The sequence below is a fragment of the Monodelphis domestica genome, chromosome 1, assembly GCF_027887165.1.
Source record: "Monodelphis domestica isolate mMonDom1 chromosome 1, mMonDom1.pri, whole genome shotgun sequence".
Lineage (NCBI taxonomy): Eukaryota > Metazoa > Chordata > Mammalia > Didelphimorphia > Didelphidae > Monodelphis > Monodelphis domestica.
The window spans coordinates 514715218-514731081 of NC_077227.1; positions in this window are offsets into that span (position 1 = coordinate 514715218).

Sequence of the window (15864 nt, forward strand, 5' to 3'; positions counted from 1 at the left end):
TGTACACAGACAACTAAATATAAATACAAAATAGATACAAAGTAATTTATTTGTGAAGAAATAGCTTTAAAAGAAATTCAGAATGAAGCATTAGCAACACTACACATATGTTAGAACATTCCCCTGGTTTTCACTGCCAAGGCACTTTAATAACACCAAATATTTTGACACAGAACTGGTAAAAGGACATAAATTAGGGCTTAGAGAGTGGGGAATGTTGCATTCTAGCCTCTGTTTTCTAACATCTATCCAAAGCAAAGAATCATAGAATCACATTTAGAGTTCAATATAATTTTAAAGGACTTCTGACTCAACCCCTTCACATTAGTGAGATCACTGATCCCTCAGAGAATCCAAGTAAACTCACCATCATATATAATGGGTAGGTGTACAAAATACTTGGCTCATAATATTTTTCCAGATCAGGAAAGTAGAGCTTAGTTAGGTCTAGTGATTTGCCTAAGGATCACACAATTGATAAGAATTAAAGTTGAAATGTGAATTCAGGTCTTCTTGACTCAAAAACCAGTGCTCAACAGCAGGTCATTTTATAAGTGATCCTTTGCATAGGAAAAGTCTAACAGGGTATCATGAGAGATTGAAGGGCAGGATCATTTCTGAGCAGGGAGATCACAGAAGGTATTTTGGAAGAGTTGTACCTAAGACTTATTGTCTTATAGGAAGAAAAGGAATTCAATAGGCAAAGCTAGGAGAAATTAATTCTAGGCTTGAGGTCTATTCAGATACTTAGAGATAAGTGAGGACCAGACAATAACATAGAAATGGTAAGTAGTCAAGGTCAGTGGCAGTACAGAGTGTCCAAAAGGGAAAAAATATTATACTCTGGTTTCTCTTCAGATCATATAAATCTTTCACCTTTTACCAAAAGGGAACAATATAAAGGAAAGCTGGAAAAGGAAGTTGCAGAGGGGTGGGGGTTAGGGATTTGACTCACACTAAGAAGTTTACATTTTATTTGAAAGACAGCAGACCACAAAAAATTTCAAGTATTACAATAATAAAGAGAAATTATGTAATGCAAACAGCATGAAAGATGATTTCTAGCAGGAATAGAATAGAAGCAGGAAGACCTTGTAAGGAGCCATTCCAATAGTTTAGGCAGCAGGTTATGAGGGACTGAACTAGAAATGTGGCAGTATGAGTGAAAATAGGGACTTATATTAGAGCTATTTGGGAGATCAAGCCTTGACAACTGAATAGATGTTGAAAGAGAAAGGTAAGGGAAACGGTTCAACTTTAGTAACTGGGAAGCTTATGATGCCATCAATACAAATAGGGAAGGCCAAGATGGCAGAGAAGGTACGTGGACCCATCTGATTTCTACCAAATTACCCTATGGAAAACTATGGTATAAATGCTAAAAATGAATTCTGAAACAGCATAACCTACAAAAAGGCAAGCTGAAATAATTTTTCAGTTCAGAACAACTTAGGAGGCTGGCTCAAGGGACCAGGGTAGAGGTGGAGTACAGTGCACCAGGGCAGACCCCAGAACTGTAACAGGTCTTAGGAGCAGCTGACACAGCAGCAAAAATTTCCAGAAATCTCAGCCACAGATAGTAAGGGGATTCAAACTTCTCAGAAGGAGATTACAGGAATCCCTTTGTTGTCTCTGGGTGCAAGACTCATCATATTGCCCATACACAAAACCAGGTAGCAGTCTTAGAGTTTGGTCTCAGGGTAAGGAGGAGCACCAACATACACCAGTGCTTATAGTCACAAGGAGAAGGGGACCTTGGTCACAGTTCCAAGGGGGAAAAGAGTGCTTGGGGTTACAGATCAAAGTACAGGTCAGGAGAGTATTAAACACACCTCTCCTTAAATCACACCACCTTATAAGAACTTAAAGCTTAAAGACCCCAGAGCCAATTCTGAAGACTCAAAGAATATGAAGCTTGAAAAAGCCCAATTTTAACAGTTTTTTAAACTAAAAGAAAAGGGAAGGAAATTGAGCAAATAAAAAAAAGAAACTCAGCATAGTAATTTTGGTGACAAGGAAGACTCAAACTCAGAAAACAAATCAATACAACTGCAGCCAAAGCCTCCAAGAAAAATACTAATTGTTCTCAAGCCCAGAAAGAGTTAATAAAGGAACTCAAAAAGGATTTTAAAAGTCAAATAAGAGAGCTAGAAGAAAAATTGGGGAAAGATGAGTGATACAGGAAAATCATGAAAAAAGAGTCAACGGCTTGGTAAAGGAGGCCCAAAAAACACTGAAGAGATTAATACCTTAAAAAATAGAATAGGCCAATGGGTAAAAGAGGCACAAAATTCCAGTGAAGAGAACCACTTAAAAAAACAGAAACAAATGGGAAAAGATAATACAAAAATGCACTGAAGAGAAAAACTTCTTAACAAAAAGAATTGGTCCTATGGGGGGAAAAAGATACAAAAATTCACTTAGAAAAAGAACTCTTTACAAAACAGAATTGGTCAACTGGAAAATAAGGTTCAAAAGCTTACTCGAGAAAATTATTCCTTAAAAATTAGAATTGAGTAAGTAGAAGCTAATGACTCTATAAGACATCAAGAAACAATCAAAGTCAAAAGAATGGAAAAATAGAAGGAAATGTAAAATATCTCATAGGAAAAACAACTGACATGGCACATAAATCCAGGAGAAATAATTTAAGAATAATTGTACTACTTGAAAGCCATGATCAAAAAAAGATCTTGGGCATCATCTTTCAAAAATTATCAAGGGAAACTTCCCTGATATTCTATAACTATAGGTCAAAATAGATATTGGAAGACTAATTACCTTCTGAAAGAGATCCCAAAAGGATAACTCCCAGGAATATTAAAGCCAAATTCTAAAACTCCTAGGTCAAGGAGAAAATATTGCAAGCAGCCAAAAAGAAACAATTCAGTATCATGTAGCCACTGTCAGGATAGCACAAGACTTAAGAGTTTCTACATTAAAGGATTACAGGGCCTGGATTATGATATTCCAGAAGGCAAAGGAGCTAGGACTACAACTGAGAGTCACTTACCCAGCAAAACAGCATAATCCTTCATGGGGTGAAATGGGTATTCAATAAAACAGAGGACTTTCAAACATTCCTGATGAAAAGACCAGAGCTGAATGGAAAATCTTGTCTCTCAAATGCAAGATTCAAGAGGAGCATAAAAAGGTAAACAGGAAAGGGAAAACAAAAGACATTCAATAAGGTCTAACTATGTACATCCCTACATAGAGAGATGATTCATGTAACAGCAAAGAATTTTGTCATTATTAGGACAGTTAGAAGGAATATACATAGAGGGCAGGAATAAGTCAAATATGATGGAATGATATAATAATTAAGATATAAGAAAGAGGAAGGCATTAGGAAGAGTGGAAAGGGAAAAATAGAATAAGGTAAATTAATTTATATAAAAGAGACATGAAAGAGGATTTACAATGGAGAGGTATAGGGGGAGGTGGGGAGGAGAACATGTGAACCTTACTCTCATTGGAATTGGCTCAGTGAAGGAAGAATATACACAATCAATTAAGTACAGAAAGCTATCTTAACCTACAGGAACATAGGAGGGGAAAGGATAAGAGAAAGGAGGTAGGGCTGATAGAAAAGAGGGGAAATTTGGGAAATAGAAGTCAGAAACTAAAAAGGGGAAAATAAGATAGAAAATAATACACAGTAATCATGATGGTGTGAAAAAATTTTATAAGTTTCTAATAAAGGCCTCATTTCTCAAATACATAGAGAAATGAGTTGAATATATAAGAATACAAGTCATTCCCTAATTGATAAATGGCCAAAGGATATGAACAGGCAATTTGCAGCTAAAGTAATTAAAGCTCTATGGTCATGTAAAAAATTCTCTAAATCACTATTATTTAGGTAAATGCAAATTAAAATAACTCTGACATATATAAAGATTAAATTTAACTCTCCTCTGATTGTGAAAATGAAATTAACTCCCCTGCCTATTTTTAGATTTAATTACCAAAAGTGTAAACATCCCACTTAATCATTAAGTGGGAGAGGTCTGTGACCCACATGTGCAATAGTGGGTGACAAATCAGAATCAAAACAAAGCTTTAGACTACAATTAGTCCATGTAAAAAGTGGAGGAAGTTACAGGAAGTGATGCAAAAGAAAGTGCCTTTAAAAGGGAGTTACAACTTCCTGGGGGGAGATTTTTCAGAGGTTTTCTTCAGAGAGATCTTTGGAAAGAACTTCGGCTTCTGCTGGAGTTCTGAGTTCAAGTTGGAGGCTGGTGAAGAATCCTCTCTCTGATTTCTTACTTCACTCTTTCTATATTTTGTAAATAAATTATAAATAAATCAATTTAGAATTAATTAAATTCCTGGTGACCCTACTCTTGAATAATCCAGTCCAACCTTTTATTAAAAATAAACAAAACGGACTTCCGGTCAAGATGGCGGCTTAGAGAAAGCTAAAGTTCAGATCTCCTGAAACCCTTCCTTACCGATCTCAAACCAAATGCTCCTAGGACACCGAAATTCAAAACGATCAACAGCATAGACCCCAGGAGTCCTCCTCCTGGACCTGGACCTGGATCAAAAGGTACGGCCCCCCACAAAAGCCAGAACCCGAGACCACTTGGACCTAAGGGGTAGGCAGAAGGAAGGTCCTAGGACCCATCCCCCCCAACCCAGAGCGCTGAGTCCGAGTCCGAGGCAGCAGAGGCAACCTCAGAGCCCCACGGCCTGCTATTCTGAAGGCCGCTTCCTGAAAACAACCTAACCCAATCGAGGGGGCACCCAGACAGCAGGGAAACAGAGAGAGACGCGGGAGCTTGTAACCCCCTGGGAGGAGCCCTCGGAGCTCTGGGAAGCCGCGGCCCCTCCCCCTGAGAGAGCAGGGTCTTCTGAAACAACAGCAACCCTCAGGACTGGCAAAAGGGCCTCGGGAGCTGGCTATTCTGAAGGCCACATCCTGAAAACAACCTGACCCAGTCGAGGGGGCACCCAGACAGCAGGGAAACAGAGAGATGGGGGGAGCTTGTAACCCCCTGGCTGGATCCCTCCATCCAAGTCTCAAGTCCCCGCCTCAGGGTACTCTCAATTCAATCCAGGGAAAGCTAATCTTCTTATCAGGAGCCCTCGCCCTGAGCTCCAGGAAGCCGCGGCCCCTCCCACTCAGAGAGCAGGGTCTTCTGAAACAACAGTAACCCTCAGAGCTGGCAAAAGGACCCCAGGGCCGGCTATTCTGAAGGCTGCTTCCTGAAAACAACCTGACCCAGTCGAGGGGGCACCCAGACAGCAGGGAAACAGAGAGATGGGGGGAGCTTGTAACCCCCAGGCTGGACCCCTCCATCCAAGTCTCAAGTCCCTGCCTCAGGGCACACTCAATTCAACCCAAGGAAAGCTAATCTTCTTATCAGGAGCCCTCGCCCAGAGCTCCAGGAAGCCGCAGCCCCTCCCACTCAGAGAGCAGGGTCTTTGGAAACAACAGTAACCCACAGGGCTGACAAAAGGACCCCAGGGCCGGCTATTCTGAAGGCCGCACCCTGAAAACAACCTGACCCAGTCTCGGGGGCACCCAGACAGCAGGGAAACAGAGAGACGGGGGAGCTCATAACCCCCTGGCTGGAACCTTCCATCCGAATCTCAGTTCAACCCAAGGAAAGCTAATCTTCTTATCAGGAGCCCTCCCCCAGAGCTCCAGGAAGTTGCGGCCCCTCCCCCTCAGAGAGCAGTGTCTTGTGAAACAATAGCAACACTCAGGACTGGCAAAAGGGCCTCGGGAGCCTGCTATTCTGAAGGCCACATCCTGAAAAGAACCAAACCCAGTCGAGGGGGCACCCAGACAGCAGGGAAACAGAGAGATGGGGGGAGCTTGTAACCCCCTGGCTGGATCCTTCTATCAGAGTCTCACGAAAAAAAGACCCTACCTCAAGGCATACTAAATTCAACCCAGGGAAAGCTAATCTTCTTAGGAGCCCTCAGAGCTCCAGGAAGCCACGGCACCTCCCCTCACAGAGTGCAGGTGCTGGCCGGCTAAGGCACAGAAACAAGGGCCAAGCTAGGCTTAGAGCATGGAAGTAAGGCAATGGAGAAGCTTAAGGAGGGTGCCGAGAAGAGGAGGGCAGTAACAGGGACACACCAGCAACTCCTGGCTTCCCGGGAAGACAGAACAACAACTACATAGAAAGGACAATCTGCCTAGGGCTAAAACCTCTGAACACCAGACAGAGATAAGAAAATCTAATCCCCCCCCCCAGTCAAATAGAGATGGCAAAATCCACAGTAGCACAAAAGTCCCAAAATTAAAAAAAAAAACAAGAAGAAGGGGGCGACTTTGGACACATTTTATGGAGCAAAAATATAAAACACAGAGGAGATAGAAGAGGAAACACAAGCAAATACTCCGAAGCCTTCCAAAGGAAATAGAAACTCTCCACAAACCCATGAAGAATTTGAATCTGAAATGATCAAAAAGGTGGAAGCCTTCTGGGAGGAAAAGTGGGAAATAGTGCAAAAGAAATTCACGCATCTACAAAACCAGTTTGACCAAAGTGAAAAGGAAAACCAGGCTTTAAAGCAAGAACTAATAAAGCAAAACCAAAAGACCAAGAAATTAGGAGAGAACATAAAATATCTCACTGACAAAGTGACAGATTTGGAAAATAGAGGGAGAAGAGATAATTTAAAAATAATTGGACTTGCAGAAAAGCCAGAAATAAACAGCAAACTCGACATCGGAATACAAGATAAAATCAAAGAAAATTGCCCAGAGATTCTAGAACAAGGGGGCAATACAGCCACTGACAGAGCTTATAGAACACCCTCTACACTAAACCCCCAAAAGACAACTCCCAGGAATGTAATTGCCAAATTCTAAAACTCTCAAACAAAAGAAAAAATCCTACAAGAAGCCAGAAAAAGACAATTTAGATATAAAGGAATGCCAATCAGGGTCACACAAGACCTTGCAATTTCCACTCTGAATGATCGTAAGGCATGGAACATGATCTTCAGAAAGGCAACAGAGCTGGGTCTTCAACCAAGAATCAGCTATCAAGCAAAACTGACTATATACTTCCAAGGGAAAGTATGGGCATTCAACAAAATAGAAGATTTCCAACTTTTTGCAAAGAAAAGACCAGAGCTATGTGGAAAGTTCAATATCGAAAATCAAAGAGCATGGAATACCTGAAAAGGTAAATATGAAGGAAAGGGAAAAGAAGAAAAATGTTATCTTCTTCTTTTACTCAAACTCTCTTCTATAAGAGAGTTTTATATCATTTATATCAATCTATATATACTAACAGGTGGGGGAAATGTAATGTGTAAATAGGGGGAAAAGAAAGACCAAATAGAATAATCATTCTCACACAAAGATTCACATGGGAAGGGGAGGGGAAGAAAACTCCTATAAGAAGGAGAGGAAGAGAGTTTTTACTTAAACCTTACTCTCAGGGAAATTAACTCTGAGAGGGAAAAACATCCAGAGCCATTGGGATCTTGAATTCTATCTTACCCAACAAGGGTAGGGAGAAGGGAAAACCAAGGGGGGGAGGGGGAGGGGGAAAACAAAAGGGGAGGGAAAGAAAATGGGGGAAGAGGAGGGAACAAAAAGGGAGGGACTAAAAAGAGATACATATCAAGGGAGGGGACAAGGGGGACCAATTTAAAGTAAATCACTGGACTAAAAGGTAGAGCCAAAGAAGAAAAGGCTAGAACCAGGGAAGGATATCAAAATGCCAGGGAGTCCACAAATGACAGTCATAACTTTGAACATGAATGGGATGAACTCACCCATAAAACGTAGACGAATAGCAGAATGGATTAGAATCCAAAACCCTACCATATGTTGTCTTCAAGAAACACACATGAGGCGGGTTGACACCCACAAGGTCAGAATTAAAGGATGGAGTAAGACCTTCTGGGCCTCAACTGACAGAAAGAAGGCAGGAGTGGTAATCATGATATCTGATAAAGACAAAGAAAAAATAGACCTGATCAAAAGGGATAGGGAAGGTAATTATATTTTGTTAAAAGGGACTTTAGATAATGAGGAAATATCACTAATCAACATGTATGCACCAAATAATATAGCACCCAAATTTCTAATGGAGAAACTAGGAGAATTGAAGGAAGAAATAGACAGTAAAACCATATTAGTGGGAGTCTTAAACCAACCATTATCAAATTTAGATAAATCAAACCAAAAAAGAAATAAGAAAGAGGTGAAAGAAGTGAATGAAATCTTAGAAAAATTAGAATTAATAGACATATTGAGAAAAATAAATAGGGATAAAAAGGAATACACCTTTTTCTCAGCACCACATGGCACATTCACAAAAATTGACCATACATTAGGTCACAGAAACATAGCACACAAATGCAGAAAAGCAGAAATAATGAATGCAGCCTTCTCAGATCACAAGGCAATAAAAATAATGATCAGTAAAGGTACATGGAAAACCAAATCAAAAACTAATTGGAAATTAAACAATATGATACTCCAAAATTGTTTAGTTAGAGAAGAAATCATAGAAACAATTAATAATTTTATTGAGGGAAAATGACAATGGCGAGACATCCTTTCAAACCTTTTGGGATGCAGCCAAAGCGGTAATCAGAGGTAAATTCATATCCCTGAGTGCATATATCAACAAACTAGGGAGAGCAGAGACCAATCAATTGGAAATGCAAATAAAAAAACTCAAAAGCGATCAAATTAAAACCCCCCAGCAGAAAACCAAACTAGAAATCCTAAAAATTAAGGGAGAAATTAATAAAATCGAAAGTGATAGAACTATTGATTTAATAAATAAGACAAGAAGCTGGTACTTTGAAAAAACAAACAAAATAGACAAAGTACTGGTCAATCTAATTAAAAAAAAAGGGAGGAAGAAAAGCAAATTAACAGCATAAAAGATGAAAAGGGGGACAGCACCTTCGATGAAGAGGAAATTAAGGCAATCATTAGAAATTACTTTGCCCAATTATATGGCAATAAATACACCAATTTAGGTGATATGGATGAATATATCCAAAAATACAAACTGCCTAGACTAACAGAAGAAGAAATAGAATTCTTAAATAATCCCATACCAGAAAAAGAAATCCAACAAGCCATCAAAGAACTTCCTAAGAAAAAGTCCCCAGGGCCTGATGGATTCACCAGTGAATTCTATCAAACATTCAGAGAACAGTTAATCCCAATACTATACAAACTATTTGACATAATAAGCAAAGAGGGAGTTCTACCAAACTCCTTTTATGACACAAACATGGTACTGATTCCAAAACCAGGAAGGTCAAAAACAGAGAAAGAAAACTATAGACCAATCTCCCTAATGAATATAGATGCAAAAATTTTAAATAGGATACTAGCAAAAAGAGTCCAGCAAGTTATCAGAAGGGTCATCCACCATGATCAAGTAGGATTTATACCAGGGATGCAGGGCTGGTTCAATATTAGGAAAACCATCCACATAATTGACCACATCAACAAACAAACCAACAAGAATCACATGATTATCTCAATAGATGCAGAAAAAGCCTTTGATAAAATACAACACCCATTCCTATTAAAAACACTAGAAAGCATAGGAATAGAAGGGTCGTTCCTAAAAATAATAAACAGTACATATCTAAAACCATCAGCTAATATCATCTGCAATGGGGATAAACTAGATGCATTCCCAATAAGATCAGGAGTGAAACAAGGATGCCCATTATCACCTCTACTATTTGACATTGTACTAGAAACACTAGCAGTAGCAATTAGAGAAGAAAAAGAAATTGAAGGCATTAAAATTGGCAATGAGGAGACCAAGTTATCACTCTTTGCGGATGACATGATGGTCTACTTAAAGAATCCTAGAGATTCAACCAAAAAGCTAATTGAAATAATCAACAACTTTAGCAAAGTTGCAGGATACAAAATAAACCCACATAAGTCATCAGCTTTTCTATATATCTCCAACACAGCTCAGCAGCACAAACTAGAAAGAGAAATCCCATTCAAAATCACCTTAGACAAAATAAAATACCTAGGAATCTATCTCCCAAGACAAACACAGGAACTATATGAACACAACTACAAAACACTCTCCACACAACTAAAACTAGACTTGAATAATTGGAAAAACATTAACTGCTCATGGATAGGACGAGCCAATATAATAAAAATGACCATCCTACCCAAACTTATTTATCTATTTAGTGCCATACCCATTGAACTACCAAAATATTTCTTTACTGATTTAGAAAAAACCATAACAAAATTCATTTGGAATAACAAAAGATCAAGGATATCCAGGGAAATAATGAAAAAAAACACATATGATGGGGGCCTTGCAGTCCCAGACCTTAAACTATATTACAAAGCAGCAGTTATCAAAACAATTTGGTACTGGCTAAGAAACAGAAAGGAAGATCAGTGGAATAGACTGGGGGAAAGCGACCTCAGCAAGACAGTATACGATAAACCCAAAGATCCCAGCTTTTGGGACAAAAATCCACTATTTGATAAAAACTGCTGGGAAAATTGGAAGACAGTATGGGAGAGATTAGGAATAGATCAACACCTCACACCCTACACCAAGATAAATTCAAAATGGGTGAATGACTTAAACATAAAGAAGGAAACCATAAGTAAATTGGGTAAACACAGAATAGTATACATGTCAGACCTTTGGGAGGGGAAAGGCTTTAAAACCAAGCAAGACATAGAAAAAATCAAAAAATGTAAAATAAATAAATTTGACTAAATCAAATTCAAAAGCTTTTGTACAAACAAAACCAATGTAACTAAAATCAGAAGGGAAACAACAAATTGGGAAAAAATCTTCATAGAAACCTCTGACAAAGGTTTAATTACTCAAATTTATAAAGAGCTAAATCAATTGTACAAAAAATCAAGCCATTCTCCAATTGATAAATGGGCAAGGGACATGGATAGGCAGTTCTCAGATAAAGAAATCAAAACTATTAATAAGCACATGAAGAAGTGTTCTAAATCTCTTATAATCAGAGAGATGCAAATCAAAACAACTCTGAGGTATCACCTCACACCAAGCAGATTGGCCAACATGACAGCAAAGGAAAGTAATGAATGCTGGAAGGGATGTGGAAAAGTAGGGACATTAATTCATTGCTGGTGGAGTTGTGAATTGATTCTGGAGGGCAATTTGGAACTATGCCCAAAGGGCGACAAAAGAATATCTACCCTTTGATCCAGCCATAGCACTGCTGGGTTTGTACCCCAAAGAGATAATGGACAAAAAGACTTGTACAATAATATTCATAGCTGCGCTCTTTGTGGTGGCCAAAAACTGGAAAGCGAGGGGATGCCCATCAATTGGGGAATGGCTGAGCAAATTGTGGTATATGTTGGTGATGGAATACTATTGTGCTAAAAGGAATAATAAAGTGGAGGAATTCCATGGAGACTGGAACAACCTCCAGGAAGTGATGCAGAGTGAAAGGAGCAGAACCAGGAGAACATTGTACACAGAGACTAATACACTGTGGTATAATAGAACGTAATGGACTTCTCCATTGGTGGTGGTATAATGGCCTGGAACAATCTGCAGGGATCGAGGAGAAAAAACACTATGCATAAGCAAAGGATAAACTATGGGAGTGGAAACACCGAGGAAAAGCAACTGCGTGACTACAGCGGTTGAGGGGACATGACAGAAGAGAGACTCTAAACGAAACTCTAATGCAAATATTGACAACATAGAAATGGGTTCGAATCAGGAACACATGTGACACCCAGTGGAATCATGTGTCGGCTATGGGGGGTGGGGGGGAGGAAAAGAAAATGATCTTTGGCTTTAATGAATAATGCTTGGAAATGATCAAATAAAATATTATTTTAAAAAAAAGAAAAAAAATAAACAAAACCCTGGGGGCAACTGGGTAGCTCAGTGCATTGAGAGCTAGACCTAGAGACAGGGGGTCCTAGGTTCAAATACGGCCTCAGACACATCCCAGTTGTGTGACCCTGGGCAAGTCACTTGACCCCCATTGCCTAGCCCTTACCACTCTTCTGCCTTGGAGCCAATACACAGTATTGACTCCAAAACGGAAGGTAAGGGTTTAAACAAACAAATAAACAAACAAAAAACCTATTTCCCCCTTGCAGATACCACTCCATACCTATCAAATTTGCTATTATGACAGAAAAGGAAAATTACAAAATTTGGAGGGAATGTGGGAAAGTTGAAACACTAATCCATTGTTGGAGGAGTTGTGGATTGATTAATCATTCAAGAGAGCAATTCAGCCTAAGTCCAAAGGTCTATAAAACAGTAATTTTTTTGACCCAGCAATACCATTACTAGGTTTGTATCCCAAAGAGATTAAAAAAAAAAACGAGGAGGGAGAGGATCTATATGTAAAGAAATATTTAAAGTATCTCTTTTTGGAGGGCAAAGATGTGGAAAGTGAAGGGATATCCCATCAATTGGAGAAAGGCTGAGTAAGTTATAGTATTGGATTGTAATGGAATACTAATATGTTATAAGAAATGACAAGCAGAAGGAACTCAGAAAAGCCTGGAAAGATTTACACAAACTGAAGCAGGGTGAAGTAAGTAGAATCAGGAGAACATTGTACACAGTGGCAGTAATACTATACAATGAACAATTGTGAATAATAGCTATTGTCATAGGACTTGTCATAAAAAAAGTCATCTACTACCAGAGAAAAAGAACTGAGTCTGAGTCCAGACAAAAGCAAACTTTTTTCATTCTCTTAATTTTTTTTCTGTTTGAGTTTCTTTCCATAAAAGGATTAATATGCAGAAATGTTTTACATGATTGGACATGTAAAATTATATGAGATTGCTTAGCACCTCAGTAGTGGGGGGAGGAGAATTTGAGACTCAATATTATTTTGCAAATGATGGAAAATATTTTTACATGAAATTGGGAAGATTCAGATGGAACTGCCCATTAGGTGATTGGAAAAATGAGATATGTAGTCAGAGGAGAGGTCAGAGCTATGCAGATTTGGGGCCAATAGTACAAATCATCATTGACAAGTTCAGTATAATCTTTCTTGCCTTGGGAATTTTGGCCAATCTTTGGCATGGACACAAATTATGAGACCCATACAGGGGACAAATGAATGGGACATATTCTGAGTGTTTTTAATGCAGCTCCAGAAACATTTACTAAATAATTACTTTGCGCCCTACACTGTGATAGTCACTGGGGTTACAAATACAATAATAAAAAGTATGCCTTCAAAGAACTTACATCCCATTGAAGAAAAATAGAAAATTTATACTTGGTAAATGCAGAATTATTTAAGGAAGAAACTGCTAAAATAAGATGAATATGGGATTTTGTATAAGAAGTAACTTAGTATGATTTGGTAAACTGAATAGTCCATCAGTCTTCTACCAAATCTTGAGTGATCTATTACTCTTCAGCCATTCCTTGACAATTGCAAGGGGGCAGGGTGCTATATCTGTGTGTGTGTGTGTGTGTGTGTGTGTGTGTGTGTGTGTGTGATGTGTGTGTGTGAGGAGAGAGAGAGAGAGAGAGAGAGAGAAAGAAAGAAAGAAAGAAAGAAAGAAAGAAAGAAAGAAAGAAAGAAAGAAAGAAAGAAAGAAAGAAAGAAAGAAAGAAAGAAAGAAAGAAAGAAAGAAAGAAAGAAAGAAAGAAAGAAAGAAAGAAAGAAAGAAAGAAAGAAAGAAAGAAAGAAAGAAAGAGAATTTCCACCTTGGCCTTTTCAGCTTTGATTATTCAGGTGACCCTATACAACTCCAAAATCATGGTGACCTTATTGACATAGCAGCTAGTGCCGGAGGCCACAAATAGAGGAACTTCTGCTTGGTCTCAGTCTCTTCCTCCTTCCAAGAGCAGATAACAAATCAGCAACCTCAACATGGATATCTCCAAGAGGTAATATTGTGAGTTCAAAAGTCCAGAGGTCTGTGAACATAGTGTAGAGGCAGCATCCACTGGAACAGTTCATATGGTATCTGCTAGAACATTTAGCTATGAGTGTGGCAGGTGCAGACAAGTGAATGGCTATGGAAGCAACCAAGCAGGAAATTCAGAGGATGTTGAGTTTTGGAGTGGAGTGACTATATAAAACAGAGATGAAATGTGAATGCCTAATCAGCAATCTCGTAACATCTATATGTTCTGATACAATTTAAGTATCATCCTCCCAGGAGATCATACCGAGAATTCTATCAATTTACTGAATCTTGCTCTATTAACACACATTGGGGTTCTATATATTTACTGTTTCTTATGTCTGTAGGAACAAATTGCCCATACCATATGTGATTCATATTGTTTATTAAGTATTTTTTAATTCTTCCCTTTTGAGGTGCCCCTAAACCGGAGAGTCATAATCGAATTTGCTATAATTAAAATCATCTCAGGACACAGAGGTGGGGAAACCAATTGAAAAGTGTGACTATGGAACTTAATCCCACTAATTAGAGGCATTTCTCTCAGGATCTGAATTGAGTCCAAACAATAAGTCTGGATATAGATCAAGGAAAGATGAGTGTCCCATCCCAATGGGTCCAGCCATTTAGTCTCTCAAGACTACATAGGTCTTGAGAGAGAGATTAGGGACATGTTGTAAAGGGCTTTAAATGCTAGAGGAATTTTTATTTTACCCTACGTGCAATAGAGAGTCATTGGAAGTTTTAGAATAGGACAAAGACATGATTAGACTTGTGTTTTAGGCTGTTCCTCATCACAATATTCCATCCCCACTTTTTTGCCTTTGCAAATGTCCTTCATGCCCGGAATACTCTCCCTTTTCAAAACTGCCTCCTGAAATGCATTCTTGATTCCATTTCCTCCTATCTTTTTCAGCATATTATCCCCACTATTATCCCACTTCTCTTTGTCAATCTCTTCCCTTTCTACTTGTTCCTTCCCTGCTGCCTACAAACATAATCTATGTCTCCACTATCCTTCAAAAATCATCCTATAAATCTCCTTCTTTTAGCAAAATTCCTTAAGAAAATCAATTACACTATCTACTTCCACTTCCTCTCTTTTCATTCTCCTAAATCCTTTGTAATCTGGCTTCTGTCCTCATCATTCAGCCTAAATTTCTATTTTCAAAGTTATCAATGATCTCTTATCTGACAAATCTAATTGTCTTTCCTAAATCATCTTCCTTCTTGACCTCTCTGCAGAAGATGACACATACTTTCTCCTCTCTAAGTTTTCCTGACATTGGGCACTTTTGACTCTTTTTCTTTCCTGACAGCTTCTTTTCAGTCTCCATTGTTGGGTCTTTAGCCATATCATGCCCGTGAAACATTAGTATTCCCCAAAACTCTAACTGGACCTTCTTTTGTTACTATATTCTCTCACTTGGTGATCTCATCAACTCCAATGGGTTAAATTATAATCTCAATCCCAATGACTCAGATTTTTATATACAATCTCAAGCTTTTTCTTGAGATTCGACAGTCTAATAGACACTCTATATTGGGTGTCCAGTCAGTATATATACTATATGCCCAAGAGTCATCTCAAATACAATATGTCAGGAGCAGAGTCAGGATGGCACCTTAGTAGCAGAGAAAGCTGAAACCACTCTGACAATCCTATCAAATATGATATCTAAAACAAAACTCTATTCCCACAATCCACCCCTCTTCTAAACTTCCCTTTTACCATAGAAGATGACACATGATCCTTCTAGACAGTCAAGTTCTCAACCTTCATATCCTCAACTCTTCACTCTCACTGTCAAGCCATTGCCAAATCTTTTCATTTATATCTTCACATCTTCTCTCCAAACATCCCCAATTCTCCATCCATACAACCACCATCCTAGTTCAGACACTTATCACTTCTCACCTAGACTATTTAAAAAAAAAATAAAGCCCTTACCTTCTGACTTAGAATCAATATCAAA